The following is an 18,281-nucleotide window of genomic DNA, read 5'->3' on the forward strand; positions in this document are numbered from 1 at the left end:
TCACCATCAAAAGCCACATAGAACAGCTGCTCCAAAATATACCCAAGAGGAGAAAAAGTGATGCATGGCAACTTTGGGGGCAGCTCCACATTCAGGTGAAGGATGAGCACGCAGTGGTACAGATCCAGCATTGCCCACCCTCCAGGCTGCTCTTTGCTCCTGATGAAAGACCCTTGCAGGACTGTGGCCCCTCTCAGTGCAGTGTCAGTCACTGCCAGAGCTCTCAGCTGAGCCACTGGCATTTCCAGAGTGACATCCAGCCGCAATCCTACTGCCTGCTGAGCACCTGTGGAAGATCCTGAGCCTAAATCTTCATGCCTAGGACCACAAAACAGCTCAGGATTTCTCTGAACTGGTTTTCAGGGGGGGTTTCCATATCCCCGTGAGATCTGTTCATCCCTCAGCACGTATGACTTGATGTACAATGATGCATTTGGGTTCCTTCCTTCCTCCTGTGTGCCAGTGAGAAACCATCCCATGGGAATGGAGGATGTTGTGTGCAGGGCAATGTATTCCTGGCTTGCCATTTTGCTTCACTGTCACTCAGCTGAGCATGGTCCTTATCTAAGAAGGACTTAGAACTTGCAACAAGTGATAAATTAACCTGCTCCACTCTCCTTAGCATGGCTGTGATGAGTGTTAAGGAAAGCAGCGAGCGCTTGCCAGGATGGGAGCTTGTTCTTTGCCAGGGAGGAGGGAGAAAATCTTGCTTGGAGTAAATAAAGCAACTCTGCATCCCCAGGAAGAGAAGCAATTCAATATGTGAGTGCTGCATGGACTGATTTGCACAAGGATTGTCTACTATGCAGCAATGTTCCCAAGAAACCATGCTTCTCCTGACCTTTATTTTTCTGGGTTTCCACCACATGCTAGAAGAGACTCTCAATGAAATAAAGCAAAACACCCTGTGGGGAGACGTTTTTTCCTTTCTTCAGGCTGCCTCTTTCTTTTGTTCCCTCCAGAGCTCTCACTTCATTTCTGCTGTTGTTTGGAGCACGTGCTTCCCTCTTTCCTGATCCCCTGGGCTTCTTTTGGCTCTGGGTGTCATGGACACTCTTAATTGTGGATTTTTTCCCCTTCATCTACTTGTGACCTCCAGCCCTGGGAACCTGGAGCAAGTGGAAACTACAACTTTGCAAAATGCTGCCTGTGCCTGAAGCAAATACAAGGAGAACTGGGGTGTGAAAAATAAAATTTGTTTATTACAGAAAAACAGCAGCAAAATACAGAAGATATTTACATTGTAAGAATATTTGTGACAACAACAATCGATAGAACATATATACATAAAAACCTACCTAGCAAAACTATGGGAAACGTATTTACAGAAGTCAAAAATTGCCCTAAACTCTATATTCTAAAGAAAAACAACAAACTGTAGAACATATATACAAAAGGGTGGTGTCTCTGTGATGTCCGTCGCACCTGGAAGAAAAGCAAATGCCACGGTCACTCCAGTCAGGCACAGAGGGCTCTTGCATGTGCCCCTAGGCTGGCACAGCTGGCCCAGCAGCAGGACTCTGCTAGCAGAACTGAGCCTGGCTGGGTCTGGCATGGAGCTTGTGTGGAGCAAAGCAGGCACAGGACAGGCTGTGGATGGCCACCAGAATCCCGTGCCCTGGGTACAATGTCCCTGAGCAGGGAGCACCCAGCCCAGCCCCAGCCTGGCAGCAGGAGACCCACTCTGCCTGTCCTGCTGCTGGCATTGCTCTTCATGCCAAGATCATGGCCTCTTCCTCACCTTCTTAATCAATGTCCATGTCCTCAATGGACTCGTCCATATCAACCTCCATCTCTTCTTCTCCTCATCCACATCCACCTCCATCTCCTCCTCTCCAGTGTCTGCTCCCTCCCTCTCCATCTCCTCCTCTCTATCAATCTCAATATCCACCTCCATCTCCTCCTCTCTGTCTGGGACAGCCTGCAGAGGTAGCAAAACCTCAGAGTGGGGTCCCTGTCCCACTCCATCCCCACAGAGCTCCAGCCCACCCAGGCAGGTGGGAGTGTCCACCTCCATGGAATGGCACCAGACCTTCCTCAGGACAAATGGGAGCATCCTGCAGGGCTGGATGACAAAATCCAGGCACTCAGGATCTTTCAGGAGTGATGGGGTTATCAGGGGGCAGGTGACAAGCAGAGTGGGCAGGAGCAGGGTGAAGAGTGTGCAAACACAACGGCCAAGGGTTGTGTTGTGCTCTTTGCTGGGCGCTGGACGTTCCAGCTGGAGCGTGGGCTGTGACATCACAGTTCCCAGGCTCCATCTGAAGTGGACAGTGGAGACCATGGAATGATGGAGTCCCTGAAGGGTTGGGCTTGCAAGGGAGCCTGAAGAACAACATCTTGTTCCCAGCTGAGCAGTCTTCCCCCAGAGCGTGCTGCTCAGAGCCCTGTTGCCAAGGATGGGGCATGCACAGCCTCTGTGCACAGCCTGGGCCAGTGCCCCACCACCCCCAGTGGAAAAGAGCAGCTTCCCTAGATGCAGCTTCAATCAACCTGCTGCAGTTGAAAGCCATCCCCCCTTGTCCTGTCAGCACAGGCCCTGCTGAACACTCTGTCCCCTTCTTTCCTGCGGGACCCTTCCAGTCCTGCAGAGCCACAGTGAGGCCGCCCAGTGTCTCCTCTCTCCAGGCTGAGCATCCCCAGCCCCACTTGCCCAGCAGTCAGTCACATCAGGGCCAGTCAAGGCTGCAGGGTAGCAAATAGCATCAGGAACTGAGAGATGCAAGCTTTAGACCCACGTTTGCCTCTAAATGTACAAAATTAATAAGAGTGGAGAGGAAGATGGTGGGACACTGGTTCTCTTCTAACTGGTGATTTTTTGTTTCTTCTTTTCTGTCATGCTGACCCAGGTTTTTCTGTTGGAAAGGAAGCTTGGCACAATGTCCATTGTCTTCTCCATTTGTGAAACACCAAGCAGCTTCTGGGCAGGCTGATATGCAGAGGAAAACCTGAAAATATACTAGTGATCCTGAGCCTGGGGGATGCAGCTAAACCCAGCCCAAAGGAATTTCTGCAAATTCAAGCCTGCTTTACATTTTCTTGAGTTTGGAAAACTTCACCAGTCATTTCTAAAAAAGCAAACAAAATCCTCAAACCAAATCAGACAAAAACCCATACAAACAAACAAACCCACGCAAACCAGTGCAACAAATAGATCAAAAACCCCAAATAAAACTACAGGGAATGAGGAGTTAGTATTAGTTGTGAGGATAGCACAGCAGGCAAATGGCTGCTTGCCACAGGATCACCATCAAAAGCCACATAGAACAGCTGCTCCAAAATATACCCAAGAGGAGAAAAAGTGATGCATGGCAACTTTGGGGGCAGCTCCACATTCAGGTGAAGGATGAGCACGCAGTGGTACAGATCCAGCATTGCCCACCCTCCAGGCTGCTCTTTGCTCCTGATGAAAGACCCTTGCAGGACTGTGGCCCCTCTCAGTGCAGTGTCAGTCACTGCCAGAGCTCTCAGCTGAGCCACTGGCATTTCCAGAGTGACATCCAGCCGCAATCCTACTGCCTGCTGAGCATCTGTGGAAGATCCTGAGCCTAAATCTTCATGCCTAGGACCACAAAACAGCTCAGGATTTCTCTGAACTGGTTTTCAGGGGGGGTTTCCATATCCCCGTGAGATCTGTTCATCCCTCAGCACGTATGACTTGATGTACAATGATGCATTTGGGTTCCTTCCTTCCTCCTGTGTGCCAGTGAGAAACCATCCCATGGGAATGGAGGATGTTGTGTGCAGGGCAATGTATTCCTGGCTTGCCATTTTGCTTCACTGTCACTCAGCTGAGCATGGTCCTTATCTAAGAAGGACTTAGAACTTGCAACAAGTGATCAATTAACCTGCTCCACTCTCCTTAGCATGGCTGTGATGAGTGTTAAGGAAAGCAGCGAGCGCTTGCCAGGATGGGAGCTTGTTCTTTGCCAGGGAGGAGGGAGAAAATCTTGCTTGGAGTAAATAAAGCAACTCTGCATCCCCAGGAAGAGAAGCAATTCAATATGTGAGTGCTGCATGGACTGATTTGCACAAGGATTGTCTACTATGCAGCAATGTTCCCAAGAAACCATGCTTCTCCTGACCTTTATTTTTCTGGGTTTCCACCACATGCTAGAAGAGACTCTCAATGAAATAAAGCAAAACACCCTGTGGGGAGACGTTTTTTCCTTTCTTCAGGCTGCCTCTTTCTTTTGTTCCCTCCAGAGCTCTCACTTCATTTCTGCTGTTGTTTGGAGCACGTGCTTCCCTCTTTCCTGATCCCCTGGGCTTCTTTTGGCTCTGGGTGTCATGGACACTCTTAATTGTGGATTTTTTCCCCTTCATCTACTTGTGACCTCCAGCCCTGGGAACCTGGAGCAAGTGGAAACTACAACTTTGCAAAATGCTGCCTGTGCCTGAAGCAAATACAAGGAGAACTGGGGTGTGAAAAATAAAATTTGTTTATTACAGAAAAACAGCAGCAAAAATACAGAAGATATTTACATTGTAAGAATATTTGTGACAACAACAATCGATAGAACATATAAACAGAAAAACCTACCTAGCAAAACTATGGGAAACGTATTTACAGAAGTCAAAAATTGCCCTAAACTCTATATTCTAAAGGAAAACAACAAACTGCAGAACATATATACAAAAGGGTGGTGTCTCTGTGGTGTCCGTCGCACCTGGAAGAAAAGCAAATGCCACGGTCACTCCAGTCAGGCACAGAGGGCTCTTGCATGTGCCCCTAGGCTGGCACAGCTGGCCCAGCAGCAGGACTCTGCTAGCAGAACTGAGCCTGGCTGGGTCTGGCATGGAGCTTGTGTGTAGCAAAGCAGGCACAGGACAGGCTGTGGATGGCCACCAGAATCCCGTGCCCTGGGTACAATGTCCCTGAGCAGGGAGCACCCAGCCCAGCCCCAGCCTGGCAGCAGGAGACCCACTCTGCCTGTCCTGCTGCTGGCATTGCTCTTCATGCCAAGATCATGGCCTCTTCCTCACCTTCTTAATCAATGTCCATGTCCTCAATGGACTCTTCCACATCCACCTCCATCTCTTCTTCCACCTCCACATCCACCTCCATCTCCTCCTCTCTATCAATCTCAATATCCACCTCCATCTCCTCCTCTCTGTCTGGGACAGCCTGCAGAGGTAGCAAAACCTCAGAGTGGGGTCCCTGTCCCACTCCATCCCCACAGAGCTCCAGCCCACCCAGGCAGGTGGGGAGTGTCCACCTCCATGGAATGGCACCATACCTTCCTCAGGACAAATGGGAACATCCTGCAGGGCTGGATGACAAAATCCAGGCACTCAGGATCTTTCAGGAGTGATGGGGTTATCAGGGGGCAGGTGACAAGCAGAGTGGGCAGGAGCAGGGTGAAGAGTGTGCAAACACAGCGGCCAATGGTTGTGTTGTGCCCTTTGCTGGGCGCTGGACGTTCCAGCTGGAGCGTGGGCTGTGACATCACAGTTCCCAGGCTCCATCTGAAGTGGACAGTGGAGACCATGGAACGATGGAGTCCCTGAACGGTTGGGCTTGCAAGGGAGCCTGAAGAACAACATCTTGTTCCCAGCTGAGCAGTCTTCCCCCAGAGCGTGCTGCTCAGAGCCCTGTTGCCAAGGATGGGGCATGCACAGCCTCTGTGCACAGCCTGGGCCAGTGCCCCACCACCCCCAGTGGAAAAGAGCAGCTTCCCTAGATGCAGCTTCAATCAACCTGCTGCAGTTGAAAGCCATCCCCCCTTGTCCTGTCAGCACAGGCCCTGCTGAACACTCTGTCCCCTTCTTTCCTGCGGGACCCTTCCAGTCCTGCAGAGCCACAGTGAGGCCTCCCAGTGTCTCCTCTCTCCAGGCTGAGCATCCCCAGCCCCACTTGCCCAGCAGTCAGTCACATCAGGGCCAGTCAAGGCTGAAGGGTAGCAAATAGCATCAGGAACTGAGAGATGCAAGCTTTAGACCCACGTTTGCCTCTAAATGTACAAAATTAATAAGAGTGGAGAGGAAGATGGTGGGACACTGGTTCTCTTCTAACTGGTGATTTTTTGTTTCTTCTTTTCTGTCATGCTGACCCAGGTTTTTCTGTTGGAAAGGAAGCTTGGCACAATGTCCATTGTCTTCTCCATTTGTGAAACACCAAGCAGCTTCTGGGCAGGCTGATATGCAGAGCAAAACCTGAAAATATACTAGTGATCCTGAGCCTGGGGGATGCAGCTAAACCCAGCCCAAAGGAATTTCTGCAAATTCAAGCCTGCTTTACATTTTCTTGAGTTTGGAAAACTTCACCAGTCATTTCTAAAAAAGCAAACAAAATCCTCAAACCAAATCAGACAAAAACCCATACAAACAAACAAACCCACGCAAACCAGTGCAACAAATAGATCAAAAACCCCAAATAAAACTACAGGGAATGAGGAGTTAGTATTAGTTGTGAGGATAGCACAGCAGGCAAATGGCTGCTTGCCACAGGATCACCATCAAAAGCCACATAGAACAGCTGCTCCAAAATATACCCAAGAGGAGAAAAAGTGATGCATGGCAACTTTGGGGGCAGCTCCACATTCAGGTGAAGGATGAGCACGCAGTGGTACAGATCCAGCATTGCCCACCCTCCAGGCTGCTCTTTGCTCCTGATGAAAGACCCTTGCAGGACTGTGGCCCCTCTCAGTGCAGTGTCAGTCACTGCCAGAGCTCTCAGCTGAGCCACTGGCATTTCCAGAGTGACATCCAGCCGCAATCCTACTGCCTGCTGAGCATCTGTGGAAGATCCTGAGCCTAAATCTTCATGCCTAGGACCACAAAACAGCTCAGGATTTCTCTGAACTGGTTTTCAGGGGGGGTTTCCATATCCCCGTGAGATCTGTTCATCCCTCAGCACGTATGACTTGATGTACAATGATGCATTTGGGTTCCTTCCTTCCTCCTGTGTGCCAGTGAGAAACCATCCCATGGGAATGGAGGATGTTATGTGCAGGGCAATGTATTCCTGGCTTGCCATTTTGCTTCACTGTCACTCAGCTGAGCATGGTCCTTATCTAAGAAGGACTTAGAACTTGCAACAAGTGATCAATTAACCTGCTCCACTCTCCTTAGCATGGCTGTGATGAGTGTTAAGGAAAGCAGCGAGCGCTTGCCAGGATGGGAGCTTGTTCTTTGCCAGGGAGGAGGGAGAAAATCTTGCTTGGAGTAAATAAAGCAACTCTGCATCCCCAGGAAGAGAAGCAATTCAATATGTGAGTGCTGCATGGACTGATTTGCACAAGGATTGTCTACTATGCAGCAATGTTCCCAAGAAACCATGCTTCTCCTGACCTTTATTTTTCTGGGTTTCCACCACATGCTAGAAGAGACTCTCAATGAAATAAAGCAAAACACCCTGTGGGGAGACGTTTTTTCCTTTCTTCAGGCTGCCTCTTTCTTTTGTTCCCTCCAGAGCTCTCACTTCATTTCTGCTGTTGTTTGGAGCACGTGCTTCCCTCTTTCCTGATCCCCTGGGCTTCTTTTGGCTCTGGGTGTCATGGACACTCTTAATTGTGGATTTTTTCCCCTTCATCTACTTGTGACCTCCAGCCCTGGGAACCTGGAGCAAGTGGAAACTACAACTTTGCAAAATGCTGCCTGTGCCTGAAGCAAATACAAGGAGAACTGGGGTGTGAAAAATAAAATTTGTTTATTACAGAAAAACAGCAGCAAAATACAGAAGATATTTACATTGTAAGAATATTTGTGACAACAACAATCGATAGAACATATATACATAAAAACCTACCTAGCAAAACTATGGGAAACGTATTTACAGAAGTCAAAAATTGCCCTAAACTCTATATTCTAAAGAAAAACAACAAACTGAAGAACATATATACAAAAGGGTGGTGTCTCTGTGATGTCCATCGCACCTGGAAGAAAAGCAAATGCCACGGTCACTCCAGTCAGGCACAGAGGGCTCTTGCATGTGCCCCTAGGCTGGCACAGCTGGCCCAGCAGCAGGACTCTGCTAGCAGAACTGAGCCTGGCTGGGTCTGGCATGGAGCTTGTGTGGAGCAAAGCAGGCACAGGACAGGCTGTGGATGGCCACCAGAATCCCGTGCCCTGGGTACAATGTCCCTGAGCAGGGAGCACCCAGCCCAGCCCCAGCCTGGCAGCAGGAGACCCACTCTGCCTGTCCTGCTGCTGGCATTGCTCTTCATGCCAAGATCATGGCCTCTTCCTCACCTTTTCAATCAATGTCCATGTCCTCAATGGACTCGTCCATATCAACCTCCATCTCTTCTTCTCCTCATCCACATCCACCTCCATCTCCTCCTCTCCAGTGTCTGCTCCCTCCCTCTCCATCTCCTCCTCTCTATCAATCTCAATATCCACCTCCATCTCCTCCTCTCTGTCTGGGACAGCCTGCAGAGGTAGCAAAACCTCAGAGTGGGGTCCCTGTCCCACTCCATCCCCACAGAGCTCCAGCCCACCCAGGCAGGTGGGAGTGTCCACCTCCATGGAATGGCACCAGACCTTCCTCAGGACAAATGGGAGCATCCTGCAGGGCTGGATGACAAAATCCAGGCACTCAGGATCTTTCAGGAGTGATGGGTTATCAGGGGGCAGGTGACAAGCAGAGTGGGCAGGAGCAGGGTGAAGAGTGTGCAAACACAACGGCCAAGGGTTGTGTTGTGCCCTTTGCTGGGCGCTGGACGTTCCAGCTGGAGCGTGGGCTGTGACATCACAGTTCCCAGGCTCCATCTGAAGTGGACAGTGGAGACCATGGAACGATGGAGTCCCTGAACAGTTGGGCTTGCAAGGGAGCCTGAAGAACAACATCTTGTTCCCAGTGAGCAATCTTCCCCCAGAGCGTGCTGCTCAGAGCCCTGTTGCCAAGGATGGGGCATGCACAGCCTCTGTGCACAGCCTGGGCCAGTGCCCCACCACCCCCAGTGTAAAAGAGCAGCTTCCCTAGATGCAGCTTCAATCAACCTGCTGCAGTTGAAAGCCATCCCCCCTTGTCCTGTCAGCACAGGCCCTGCTGAACACTCTGTCCCCTTCTTTCCTGCGGGACCCTTCCAGTCCTGCAGAGCCACAGTGAGGCCGCCCAGTGTCTCCTCTCTCCAGGCTGAGCATCCCCAGCCCCACTTGCCCAGCAGTCAGTCACATCAGGGCCAGTCAAGGCTGCAGGGTAGCAAATAGCATCAGGAACTGAGAGATGCAAGCTTTAGACCCACGTTTGCCTCTAAATGTACAAAATTAATAAGAGTGGAGAGGAAGATGGTGGGACACTGGTTCTCTTCTAACTGGTGATTTTTTGTTTCTTCTTTTCTGTCATGCTGACCCAGGTTTTTCTGTTGGAAAGGAAGCTTGGCACAATGTCCATTGTCTTCTCCATTTGTGAAACACCAAGCAGCTTCTGGGCAGGCTGATATGCAGAGCAAAACCTGAAAATATACTAGTGATCCTGAGCCTGGGGGATGCAGCTAAACCCAGCCCAAAGGAATTTCTGCAAATTCAAGCCTGCTTTACATTTTCTTGAGTTTGGAAAACTTCACCAGTCATTTCTAAAAAAGCAAACAAAATCCTCAAACCAAATCAGACAAAAACCCATACAAACAAACAAACCCACGCAAACCAGTGCAACAAATAGATCAAAAACCCCAAATAAAACTACAGGGAATGAGGAGTTAGTATTAGTTGTGAGGATAGCACAGCAGGCAAATGGCTGCTTGCCACAGGATCACCATCAAAAGCCACATAGAACAGCTGCTCCAAAATATACCCAAGAGGAGAAAAAGTGATGCATGGCAACTTTGGGGGCAGCTCCACATTCAGGTGAAGGATGAGCACGCAGTGGTACAGATCCAGCATTGCCCACCCTCCAGGCTGCTCTTTGCTCCTGATGAAAGACCCTTGCAGGACTGTGGCCCCTCTCAGTGCAGTGTCAGTCACTGCCAGAGCTCTCAGCTGAGCCACTGGCATTTCCAGAGTGACATCCAGCCGCAATCCTACTGCCTGCTGAGCATCTGTGGAAGATCCTGAGCCTAAATCTTCATGCCTAGGACCACAAAACAGCTCAGGATTTCTCTGAACTGGTTTTCAGGGGGGGTTTCCATATCCCCGTGAGATCTGTTCATCCCTCAGCACGTATGACTTGATGTACAATGATGCATTTGGGTTCCTTCCTTCCTCCTGTGTGCCAGTGAGAAACCATCCCATGGGAATGGAGGATGTTGTGTGCAGGGCAATGTATTCCTGGCTTGCCATTTTGCTTCACTGTCACTCAGCTGAGCATGGTCCTTATCTAAGAAGGACTTAGAACTTGCAACAAGTGATCAATTAACCTGCTCCACTCTCCTTAGCATGGCTGTGATGAGTGTTAAGGAAAGCAGCGAGCGCTTGCCAGGATGGGAGCTTGTTCTTTGCCAGGGAGGAGGGAGAAAATCTTGCTTGGAGTAAATAAAGCAACTCTGCATCCCCAGGAAGAGAAGCAATTCAATATGTGAGTGCTGCATGGACTGATTTGCACAAGGATTGTCTACTATGCAGCAATGTTCCCAAGAAACCATGCTTCTCCTGACCTTTATTTTTCTGGGTTTCCACCACATGCTAGAAGAGACTCTCAATGAAATAAAGCAAAACACCCTGTGGGGAGACGTTTTTTCCTTTCTTCAGGCTGCCTCTTTCTTTTGTTCCCTCCAGAGCTCTCACTTCATTTCTGCTGTTGTTTGGAGCACGTGCTTCCCTCTTTCCTGATCCCCTGGGCTTCTTTTGGCTCTGGGTGTCATGGACACTCTTAATTGTGGATTTTTTCCCCTTCATCTACTTGTGACCTCCAGCCCTGGGAACCTGGAGCAAGTGGAAACTACAACTTTGCAAAATGCTGCCTGTGCCTGAAGCAAATACAAGGAGAACTGGGGTGTGAAAAATAAAATTTGTTTATTACAGAAAAACAGCAGCAAAATACAGAAGATATTTACATTGTAAGAATATTTGTGACAACAACAATCGATAGAACATATATACATAAAAACCTACCTAGCAAAACTATGGGAAACGTATTTACAGAAGTCAAAAATTGCCCTAAACTCTATATTCTAAAGAAAAACAACAAACTGTAGAACATATATACAAAAGGGTGGTGTCTCTGTGATGTCCATCGCACCTGGAAGAAAAGCAAATGCCACGGTCACTCCAGTCAGGCACAGAGGGCTCTTGCATGTGCCCCTAGGCTGGCACAGCTGGCCCAGCAGCAGGACTCTGCTAGCAGAACTGAGCCTGGCTGGGTCTGGCATGGAGCTTGTGTGGAGCAAAGCAGGCAGAGGACAGGCTGTGGATGGCCACCAGAATCCAGTGCCCTGGGTACAATGTCCCTGAGCAGGGAGCACCCAGCCCAGCCCCAGCCTGGCAGCAGGAGACCCACTCTGCCTGTCCTGCTGCTGGCATTGCTCTTCATGCCAAGATCATGGCCTCTTCCTCACCTTTTCAATCAATGTCCATGTCCTCAATGGACTCGTCCATATCAACCTCCATCTCTTCTTCTCCTCATCCACATCCACCTCCATCTCCTCCTCTCCAGTGTCTGCTCCCTCCCTCTCCATCTCCTCCTCTCTATCAATCTCAATATCCACCTCCATCTCCTCCTCTCTGTCTGGGACAGCCTGCAGAGGTAGCAAAACCTCAGAGTGGGGTCCCTGTCCCACTCCATCCCCACAGAGCTCCAGCCCACCCAGGCAGGTGGGAGTGTCCACCTCCATGGAATGGCACCAGACCTTCCTCAGGACAAATGGGAGCATCCTGCAGGGCTGGATGACAAAATCCAGGCACTCAGGATCTTTCAGGAGTGATGGGTTATCAGGGGGCAGGTGACAAGCAGAGTGGGCAGGAGCAGGGTGAAGAGTGTGCAAACACAACGGCCAAGGGTTGTGTTGTGCCCTTTGCTGGGCGCTGGACGTTCCAGCTGGAGCGTGGGCTGTGACATCACAGTTCCCAGGCTCCATCTGAAGTGGACAGTGGAGACCATGGAATGATGGAGTCCCTGAACAGTTGGGCTTGCAAGGGAGCCTGAAGAACAACATCTTGTTCCCAGCTGAGCAGTCTTCCCCCAGAGCGTGCTGCTCAGAGCCCTGTTGCCAAGGATGGGGCATGCACAGCCTCTGTGCACAGCCTGGGCCAGTGCCCCACCACCCCCAGTGGAAAAGAGCAGCTTCCCTAGATGCAGCTTCAATCAACCTGCTGCAGTTGAAAGCCATCCCCCCTTGTCCTGTCAGCACAGGCCCTGCTGAACACTCTGTCCCCTTCTTTCCTGCGGGACCCTTCCAGTCCTGCAGAGCCACAGTGAGGCCTCCCAGTGTCTCCTCTCTCCAGGCTGAGCATCCCCAGCCCCACTTGCCCAGCAGTCAGTCACATCAGGGCCAGTCAAGGCTGCAGGGTAGCAAATAGCATCAGGAACTGAGAGATGCAAGCTTTAGACCCACGTTTGCCTCTAAATGTACAAAATTAATAAGAGTGGAGAGGAAGATGGTGGGACACTGGTTCTCTTCTAACTGGTGATTTTTTGTTTCTTCTTTTCTGTCATGCTGACCCAGGTTTTTCTGTTGGAAAGGAAGCTTGGCACAATGTCCATTGTCTTCTCCATTTGTGAAACACCAAGCAGCTTCTGGGCAGGCTGATATGCAGAGCAAAACCTGAAAATATACTAGTGATCCTGAGCCTGGGGGATGCAGCTAAACCCAGCCCAAAGGAATTTCTGCAAATTCAAGCCTGCTTTACATTTTCTTGAGTTTGGAAAACTTCACCAGTCATTTCTAAAAAAGCAAACAAAATCCTCAAACCAAATCAGACAAAAACCCATACAAACAAACAAACCCACGCAAACCAGTGCAACAAATAGATCAAAAACCCCAAATAAAACTACAGGGAATGAGGAGTTAGTATTAGTTGTGAGGATAGCACAGCAGGCAAATGGCTGCTTGCCACAGGATCACCATCAAAAGCCACATAGAACAGCTGCTCCAAAATATACCCAAGAGGAGAAAAAGTGATGCATGGCAACTTTGGGGGCAGCTCCACATTCAGGTGAAGGATGAGCACGCAGTGGTACAGATCCAGCATTGCCCACCCTCCAGGCTGCTCTTTGCTCCTGATGAAAGACCCTTGCAGGACTGTGGCCCCTCTCAGTGCAGTGTCAGTCACTGCCAGAGCTCTCAGCTGAGCCACTGGCATTTCCAGAGTGACATCCAGCCGCAATCCTACTGCCTGCTGAGCACCTGTGGAAGATCCTGAGCCTAAATCTTCATGCCTAGGACCACAAAACAGCTCAGGATTTCTCTGAACTGGTTTTCAGGGGGGGTTTCCATATCCCCGTGAGATCTGTTCATCCCTCAGCACGTATGACTTGATGTACAATGATGCATTTGGGTTCCTTCCTTCCTCCTGTGTGCCAGTGAGAAACCATCCCATGGGAATGGAGGATGTTGTGTGCAGGGCAATGTATTCCTGGCTTGCCATTTTGCTTCACTGTCACTCAGCTGAGCATGGTCCTTATCTAAGAAGGACTTAGAACTTGCAACAAGTGATAAATTAACCTGCTCCACTCTCCTTAGCATGGCTGTGATGAGTGTTAAGGAAAGCAGCGAGCGCTTGCCAGGATGGGAGCTTGTTCTTTGCCAGGGAGGAGGGAGAAAATCTTGCTTGGAGTAAATAAAGCAACTCTGCATCCCCAGGAAGAGAAGCAATTCAATATGTGAGTGCTGCATGGACTGATTTGCACAAGGATTGTCTACTATGCAGCAATGTTCCCAAGAAACCATGCTTCTCCTGACCTTTATTTTTCTGGGTTTCCACCACATGCTAGAAGAGACTCTCAATGAAATAAAGCAAAACACCCTGTGGGGAGACGTTTTTTCCTTTCTTCAGGCTGCCTCTTTCTTTTGTTCCCTCCAGAGCTCTCACTTCATTTCTGCTGTTGTTTGGAGCACGTGCTTCCCTCTTTCCTGATCCCCTGGGCTTCTTTTGGCTCTGGGTGTCATGGACACTCTTAATTGTGGATTTTTTCCCCTTCATCTACTTGTGACCTCCAGCCCTGGGAACCTGGAGCAAGTGGAAACTACAACTTTGCAAAATGCTGCCTGTGCCTGAAGCAAATACAAGGAGAACTGGGGTGTGAAAAATAAAATTTGTTTATTACAGAAAAACAGCAGCAAAATACAGAAGATATTTACATTGTAAGAATATTTGTGACAACAACAATCGATAGAACATATATACATAAAAACCTACCTAGCAAAACTATGGGAAACGTATTTACAGAAGTCAAAAATTGCCCTAAACTCTATATTCTAAAGAAAAACAACAAACTGTAGAACATATATACAAAAGGGTGGTGTCTCTGTGATGTCCGTCGCACCTGGAAGAAAAGCAAATGCCACGGTCACTCCAGTCAGGCACAGAGGGCTCTTGCATGTGCCCCTAGGCTGGCACAGCTGGCCCAGCAGCAGGACTCTGCTAGCAGAACTGAGCCTGGCTGGGTCTGGCATGGAGCTTGTGTGGAGCAAAGCAGGCACAGGACAGGCTGTGGATGGCCACCAGAATCCCGTGCCCTGGGTACAATGTCCCTGAGCAGGGAGCACCCAGCCCAGCCCCAGCCTGGCAGCAGGAGACCCACTCTGCCTGTCCTGCTGCTGGCATTGCTCTTCATGCCAAGATCATGGCCTCTTCCTCACCTTCTTAATCAATGTCCATGTCCTCAATGGACTCGTCCATATCAACCTCCATCTCTTCTTCTCCTCATCCACATCCACCTCCATCTCCTCCTCTCCAGTGTCTGCTCCCTCCCTCTCCATCTCCTCCTCTCTATCAATCTCAATATCCACCTCCATCTCCTCCTCTCTGTCTGGGACAGCCTGCAGAGGTAGCAAAACCTCAGAGTGGGGTCCCTGTCCCACTCCATCCCCACAGAGCTCCAGCCCACCCAGGCAGGTGGGAGTGTCCACCTCCATGGAATGGCACCAGACCTTCCTCAGGACAAATGGGAGCATCCTGCAGGGCTGGATGACAAAATCCAGGCACTCAGGATCTTTCAGGAGTGATGGGGTTATCAGGGGGCAGGTGACAAGCAGAGTGGGCAGGAGCAGGGTGAAGAGTGTGCAAACACAACGGCCAAGGGTTGTGTTGTGCTCTTTGCTGGGCGCTGGACGTTCCAGCTGGAGCGTGGGCTGTGACATCACAGTTCCCAGGCTCCATCTGAAGTGGACAGTGGAGACCATGGAATGATGGAGTCCCTGAAGGGTTGGGCTTGCAAGGGAGCCTGAAGAACAACATCTTGTTCCCAGCTGAGCAGTCTTCCCCCAGAGCGTGCTGCTCAGAGCCCTGTTGCCAAGGATGGGGCATGCACAGCCTCTGTGCACAGCCTGGGCCAGTGCCCCACCACCCCCAGTGGAAAAGAGCAGCTTCCCTAGATGCAGCTTCAATCAACCTGCTGCAGTTGAAAGCCATCCCCCCTTGTCCTGTCAGCACAGGCCCTGCTGAACACTCTGTCCCCTTCTTTCCTGCGGGACCCTTCCAGTCCTGCAGAGCCACAGTGAGGCCGCCCAGTGTCTCCTCTCTCCAGGCTGAGCATCCCCAGCCCCACTTGCCCAGCAGTCAGTCACATCAGGGCCAGTCAAGGCTGCAGGGTAGCAAATAGCATCAGGAACTGAGAGATGCAAGCTTTAGACCCACGTTTGCCTCTAAATGTACAAAATTAATAAGAGTGGAGAGGAAGATGGTGGGACACTGGTTCTCTTCTAACTGGTGATTTTTTGTTTCTTCTTTTCTGTCATGCTGACCCAGGTTTTTCTGTTGGAAAGGAAGCTTGGCACAATGTCCATTGTCTTCTCCATTTGTGAAACACCAAGCAGCTTCTGGGCAGGCTGATATGCAGAGGAAAACCTGAAAATATACTAGTGATCCTGAGCCTGGGGGATGCAGCTAAACCCAGCCCAAAGGAATTTCTGCAAATTCAAGCCTGCTTTACATTTTCTTGAGTTTGGAAAACTTCACCAGTCATTTCTAAAAAAGCAAACAAAATCCTCAAACCAAATCAGACAAAAACCCATACAAACAAACAAACCCACGCAAACCAGTGCAACAAATAGATCAAAAACCCCAAATAAAACTACAGGGAATGAGGAGTTAGTATTAGTTGTGAGGATAGCACAGCAGGCAAATGGCTGCTTGCCACAGGATCACCATCAAAAGCCACATAGAACAGCTGCTCCAAAATATACCCAAGAGGAGAAAAAGTGATGCATGGCAACTTTGGGGGCAGCTCCACATTCAGGTGAAGGATGAGCACGCAGTGGTACAGATCCAGCATTGCCCACCCTCCAGGCTGCTCTTTGCTCCTGATGAAAGACCCTTGCAGGACTGTGGCCCCTCTCAGTGCAGTGTCAGTCACTGCCAGAGCTCTCAGCTGAGCCACTGGCATTTCCAGAGTGACATCCAGCCGCAATCCTACTGCCTGCTGAGCATCTGTGGAAGATCCTGAGCCTAAATCTTCATGCCTAGGACCACAAAACAGCTCAGGATTTCTCTGAACTGGTTTTCAGGGGGGGTTTCCATATCCCCGTGAGATCTGTTCATCCCTCAGCACGTATGACTTGATGTACAATGATGCATTTGGGTTCCTTCCTTCCTCCTGTGTGCCAGTGAGAAACCATCCCATGGGAATGGAGGATGTTGTGTGCAGGGCAATGTATTCCTGGCTTGCCATTTTGCTTCACTGTCACTCAGCTGAGCATGGTCCTTATCTAAGAAGGACTTAGAACTTGCAACAAGTGATCAATTAACCTGCTCCACTCTCCTTAGCATGGCTGTGATGAGTGTTAAGGAAAGCAGCGAGCGCTTGCCAGGATGGGAGCTTGTTCTTTGCCAGGGAGGAGGGAGAAAATCTTGCTTGGAGTAAATAAAGCAACTCTGCATCCCCAGGAAGAGAAGCAATTCAATATGTGAGTGCTGCATGGACTGATTTGCACAAGGATTGTCTACTATGCAGCAATGTTCCCAAGAAACCATGCTTCTCCTGACCTTTATTTTTCTGGGTTTCCACCACATGCTAGAAGAGACTCTCAATGAAATAAAGCAAAACACCCTGTGGGGAGACGTTTTTTCCTTTCTTCAGGCTGCCTCTTTCTTTTGTTCCCTCCAGAGCTCTCACTTCATTTCTGCTGTTGTTTGGAGCACGTGCTTCCCTCTTTCCTGATCCCCTGGGCTTCTTTTGGCTCTGGGTGTCATGGACACTCTTAATTGTGGATTTTTTCCCCTTCATCTACTTGTGACCTCCAGCCCTGGGAACCTGGAGCAAGTGGAAACTACAACTTTGCAAAATGCTGCCTGTGCCTGAAGCAAATACAAGGAGAACTGGGGTGTGAAAAATAAAATTTGTTTATTACAGAAAAACAGCAGCAAAAATACAGAAGATATTTACATTGTAAGAATATTTGTGACAACAACAATCGATAGAACATATAAACAGAAAAACCTACCTAGCAAAACTATGGGAAACGTATTTACAGAAGTCAAAAATTGCCCTAAACTCTATATTCTAAAGGAAAACAACAAACTGCAGAACATATATACAAAAGGGTGGTGTCTCTGTGGTGTCCGTCGCACCTGGAAGAAAAGCAAATGCCACGGTCACTCCAGTCAGGCACAGAGGGCTCTTGCATGTGCCCCTAGGCTGGCACAGCTGGCCCAGCAGCAGGACTCTGCTAGCAGAACTGAGCCTGGCTGGGTCTGGCATGGAGCTTGTGTGTAGCAAAGCAGGCACAGGACAGGCTGTGGATGGCCACCAGAATCCCGTGCCCTGGGTACAATGTCCCTGAGCAGGGAGCACCCAGCCCAGCCCCAGCCTGGCAGCAGGAGACCCACTCTGCCTGTCCTGCTGCTGGCATTGCTCTTCATGCCAAGATCATGGCCTCTTCCTCACCTTCTTAATCAATGTCCATGTCCTCAATGGACTCTTCCACATCCACCTCCATCTCTTCTTCCACCTCCACATCCACCTCCATCTCCTCCTCTCTATCAATCTCAATATCCACCTCCATCTCCTCCTCTCTGTCTGGGACAGCCTGCAGAGGTAGCAAAACCTCAGAGTGGGGTCCCTGTCCCACTCCATCCCCACAGAGCTCCAGCCCACCCAGGCAGGTGGGGAGTGTCCACCTCCATGGAATGGCACCATACCTTCCTCAGGACAAATGGGAACATCCTGCAGGGCTGGATGACAAAATCCAGGCACTCAGGATCTTTCAGGAGTGATGGGGTTATCAGGGGGCAGGTGACAAGCA

General features: G+C 49.9%; 1 protein-coding gene and 2 long non-coding RNA genes across 3 annotated transcripts in view; all 3 read right to left on the reverse strand.

The window, feature by feature from the left end:
* LOC135292633 (zinc finger protein 883-like) overlaps positions 1-18,281 on the reverse strand; it is a 118,591-nt gene that overhangs the window by 35,739 nt on the left and 64,571 nt on the right. The gene's annotated exons all lie outside the window — the stretch shown is intronic.
* Positions 7,633-8,741, reverse strand: LOC135292641 (uncharacterized). Its single transcript, XR_010354862.1, has 2 exons — positions 8,194-8,741; positions 7,633-7,877 (listed from the first exon to the last, which is right to left on the reverse strand). It is a non-coding gene; the product is annotated as an uncharacterized LOC135292641 (long non-coding RNA).
* Positions 10,875-11,876, reverse strand: LOC135292639 (uncharacterized). The gene is made up of 2 exons (XR_010354860.1): positions 11,436-11,876; positions 10,875-11,119 (listed from the first exon to the last, which is right to left on the reverse strand). It is a non-coding gene; the product is annotated as an uncharacterized LOC135292639 (long non-coding RNA).

Source organism: Passer domesticus, unplaced genomic scaffold, assembly GCF_036417665.1.
Source record: "Passer domesticus isolate bPasDom1 unplaced genomic scaffold, bPasDom1.hap1 HAP1_SCAFFOLD_44, whole genome shotgun sequence".
Classification (NCBI taxonomy): Eukaryota; Metazoa; Chordata; class Aves; order Passeriformes; family Passeridae; genus Passer; species Passer domesticus.